At 29.6% G+C, this 4,700-nt stretch overlaps 1 long non-coding RNA gene across 1 annotated transcript; it reads left to right on the top strand.

Annotated features, from left to right (window-relative positions):
* The first annotated feature begins 1,578 nt into the window (after positions 1 to 1,578).
* Positions 1,579 to 4,152, top strand: LOC134269012 (uncharacterized). The gene is made up of 4 exons (XR_009992483.1): positions 1,579 to 1,738; positions 1,967 to 2,115; positions 2,299 to 2,401; positions 4,007 to 4,152. It is a non-coding gene; the product is annotated as an uncharacterized LOC134269012 (long non-coding RNA).
* The last annotated feature ends 548 nt before the right edge of the window (positions 4,153 to 4,700 follow it).

The raw sequence follows: 4,700 nt of genomic DNA, 5'->3' as shown, positions 1-4,700 counted from the left end.
TATGATGATAGCTTAATGAAACTATACGGACTATTGGGATTTGACTATCATACGTGTATATTATTATGACTAAGCATTCGTCACTAATTTAAAGAGAATTTTGAATTTAAACTATTTATGTTAAGGCATTTTAATTAAGACGTATTTAAGATATCCAGCATGAAAAAAAAATGTTTCATATGAAAAAGCTGTATGAGAACCACAAGTTTTAAAGACAATTAATATCTTAAACGAAACAATTGACGAATTGTATTTAACATGTAAATAGTAGGTTAGAGTGTTTACGTAATAATGTCAAATAAAGCATTTAAATTGTTTTAAGCACAGCGTTCTACATATGAATTCAACAAAGTGTATTATCTACATCAAGTCAATTCTAAAAAGAGTACATATTGCAATAATATTTGTATCCTCAATTTGTATCCTCAACTGAATGACCTTTTACGAGGGTCATTCAAAAATTCGTAGACTTTTGTCCTGACTTTTTTATTTAACGTTGTATCAGATCCAAATTTGGTACACATATTTTACAAGCAAATTTGAATAATTTGAGTTAAAAAATAGGAATATACCTTCACTTGTATCTAAATTATCAAGGATTCAGCACAAAAAAAATGGGCCACGGAACAACGTCAAAATTGAATGATTGACTTTTATTTTCTTTAGCCAGAATTCGAATAAATGGAGCTGAAATAAAATAAAATTTACATGTTGTTATTTAGTTTTGCTAAATTACTTTAGATGCTAACAGGTAATGTAATATATATCGTTTCGGTTAAAAGATATCACTTTCTAAATATATATGAACCTAATTTAAAAAAAGTCTAAAAACCATGACGTTGGATGACGTCACTGAGCAGCGAGTAGCAATAAAATTTTGCTTTATACTTAGAAAAGTTCTTTAATAACTTTTAAAACAATCTGTATAAACTAGGAAATATATGCAAAGGGATAAACATAGAATAAACTCTGTACGAGGGTCAGTCAAAAAACACGTTGACAATGTTGCTCATCGTCATATTATTATTACAAGATTATAGATTATAGATCAACACATTTTCGTAAATAAAAACATATATTTTGTTGAAGTGTGAAGTTTCATTACATTCGATTAAATAAAAATCATGCTAGCCAATTTTTAAAACAACAAACAACAAATTTTTATGAGATCCTGCTAATATATAACAGAGCTTTATCATTATTATTTTCTTTTTTTTTTTCATTATTTCAATCTTGTTGAACACAGTTTGAATGTATTGTTGTTTCAGGTTGATAACAGGGATAAGAAATGTGGAAAAAGTTCATGCAATCACTTATCCAAATGTGTTCGCATAAAATTAGACAATTATGTATGCATCGAAGTAGCAGGTATTTTAATTGGAAAAAATATACAACTGTTTTATGAAATATTACTAATGTGTTTTTCTATCAATTATAATTATTTCCTCTATTCATTTAAAAAAGGGACAATGATATGTAGAATACATTTTATCTGTGTAAAGTTTCAATTCTTTACTTTTCGTCCACAATTTTCATATTCATTTTAATTGTATTATTCCTTGTCTTGTTAATGGAGGATGAAGTGAGTGGAACGCTTGGGGAGGTTGTTCAGTGACATGCGGGGGTGGAACTAGATCACGAACACGCACTTGTGATAATCCTACACCGAGATTGGGAGGTCAGCTCTGCAATGGACAATCTTCAGACTCAACATCCTGCAACACGCATATCTGTTCTGGTATTTTATTTCCACACAATTGATACATGCGATTTATTTATTACATCATTTTATAAATATGAAATATACTTTGAAACTGGAAATGATATCCAATTAGAATATTTGTTCGAAGTAAAAAAAATGAAATGTATTATATCAACAAATTCATGAACTTTACATTCTTTGAATTATTTATATACATATATACAAATAATACATGACAGTTTTTGTATATATTCTTAAAAATAGGCTGTACCTTTCCTTTTGATTGTTTCGACATCCTCAATACTGGACAAAACAATACAGGCCTTTATTATATATGCCCGGGTAACATAAGCCAAGAATCTGTTCCAATTCAAGTTCTTTGTAACATGGAAGCATATGGAGGGGGCTGGACGGTATTTTTCTAAAAACATATTAAGCTATAGTGGAGTATTTTGCTCTTAAAAGGATTAAAAATATGATGAAGTCTGCACTTTTTGATATATAACGTTTACTATTTTTTTTCTTATTATTAGTAAGTTTTTTGTTAAAATAAATTTTGAGACAATTTAAAAAAAAAAGAACAAAAAATGTTTTAGGTCATTCAGCACAGAAATCGGGGATACACAGAGGTAAATTTCAACACCACTTGGAATGAATACAAACGAGGTTTTGGGAATGTTGGAGGGAATTATTGGTTGGGTAAGCTAATTGTAACATGGCTTTTTGATATCATTGACAGCTGCTTTTTTAAAAAAAATGGTAAATTAACTTACCTCGTCAATGGTCATTCGCAAAATTGTTTTGTTAAAACACATTCTGATTACACACACAAGTACTCTGAAGTTAACATAAAATGATGCTTGAGTTCCTGATTCCAATGGGTACCAACTGCGCTCCGTTATAAGCAGAATTATGTTTGTATTCATATGAAGCAGAATTTTTTGCACCATCTAATGCATAAAAAGAAGAAAACACTTGCTTTGGCCTTCAGCTCAACATATTTAAATATATCGACGACGTATTGTAATTTCCATTCCTTTGTCAATACGATATATCCAGGTTAGTTTGAGATAAAAGATACCACAGAGTCTGACACATCTGTTTCATACTTGGATATTTTACTTGAAAAAGACACTAATGGTAACTTAACAATCAAACTCTATGGTAAACGTGATGACTTTAACTTTTCTATTGTCAATTTCCCTTACCTATGCAGCAATAAACCTTCAGCACCTCCATAAGGAGTCTACATATGTCACTTGATTTAATACGCTAGAGCATGCTCTACGAATAGGCAATTTCTGAAACGATGTAATTTATTGACAAACAAACTATCAATAGTCTCGTTTAAAGCTATCATTTCGTAAGTTCTATGTTCGAAAACATGACCTTGTCAGCAAATACAATTTATCATTGAGTCAAATGCTGCCTGAAGTTTTTCATATTAATTGTTAGTCCATTATTTATACACCGAAGTGACGACGGATTTTTCAGTTATATCCTGACAAGGAGCACACGGCGGGTGTGACCGATCGTCAGGGGATGCTTACTCGTCCATGACACCTGATCCCACCTCTGTCTCTTTTTGCTCTGCTCCTATTTTATATTGTTTTATGAACTATGATTTTGAATACTGTTCGTTATCTCCATATTGTTCTTTATCAATTCTTTTATTATATTAAGTTTGACATAAATTATTTGAAAAAAAAAACTTGGGTGTTTATAGCAAGATGCGTGTTTCAAAACGCAAGAAAAGGGTACAATATCATTTATAATTAAATTCATTTTATATGTTTAAATGCCAAAGATGAAAGCTATTAAATCGGACATTTCCGTTCATCGTAGCTGTAAATGCATATTTTGTGGATAATTTACTATTCAAAGAACAACAACATATCCATGAAGTATGTTTTAAATGATTTATGAAAGGTAATTCAGATAATATGTTTAGCGCTGTAAGGTCATTAATGAATGATGTTTGAAAGGAAAAACAATTGAACTGATATTTGGACATATTTATAAAGAATCTTCATTCAATGTATAATATCCAACCTAATATTTCATCATATATATATTAGATCATTGAAGATAGTACACAATAGATAGTCCCTTTTTCTCAAATTATTTTTTTATAATATGTGGTCATTCGATTATCAAAAACCATATGTTTTCGTGCATCAATATAAATATGGTGCTATATCATGAGCAATAACTTTTTGCCAAAAGAGCAAAATTAATTTATTAGGAAATCAATTGTGTGAAAAAAACGAAAATATTAATTGAGATCATTTTAATCTAATTTAGGAAACAACTCCATTCATAAATTGACCTCAAAATACAACAAATCACTGTATATCAGATTGAGACATACACAAAATGTTTCATTTGAAGTTCAATATTCTGATTTTTACATCCCCGATGAAAATGACGGCTACAGACTTTCCTTAGGGAGAAAACAGGAACCATTGGTATATTACAAATTTTCGTATGTTTTATCATTTGTTTCTTTTTTATAATAAAAAAGAAAGTAATGTAAAGAATATATTAAATCCCGTTTAAAATAATTTTATGTCCTCTTATTCTGATGGTTTTATGTTTTTTGTATTATAAATTATCAAAATTGAAATTAAACTTTTTCTTCAATTGAAAATTGAAAGGTTTCATTATTGGATGCTTTTGTTTTTTAGATGATGCATCTAGATCGTATCCGATCATTAACAATCCCTTTTACACATTCGACCATGACACCAAGGAAAAGTGTGCTGATATGAATAAATCTGGATGGTGGTACAATTTCTGTACTGTCGTGAATCTAAATGCTCATTTTTTCCAAAGCCACAGAGATCCTTTATGGTATGGAAGTATTACGTTTAACAGCGAACTTTTTCTTTCTGAGATTTTGATCAGAAGAAAATTGTTATTAGAAATTAAAATAACTGCGAAAACAAGCCGAGGATATACTAAAGAAAAAGACGTATCGTACAGTATTGTTACATCT

The sequence above is a fragment of the Saccostrea cucullata genome, unplaced genomic scaffold (genome assembly GCF_032062105.1).
Source record: "Saccostrea cucullata isolate Sc308-1 unplaced genomic scaffold, CSIRO_AGI_Scuc_v1 ctg9271, whole genome shotgun sequence".
Classification (NCBI taxonomy): Eukaryota; Metazoa; Mollusca; class Bivalvia; order Ostreida; family Ostreidae; genus Saccostrea; species Saccostrea cuccullata.
This window is presented reverse-complemented; position numbering and strand designations above follow the sequence as displayed.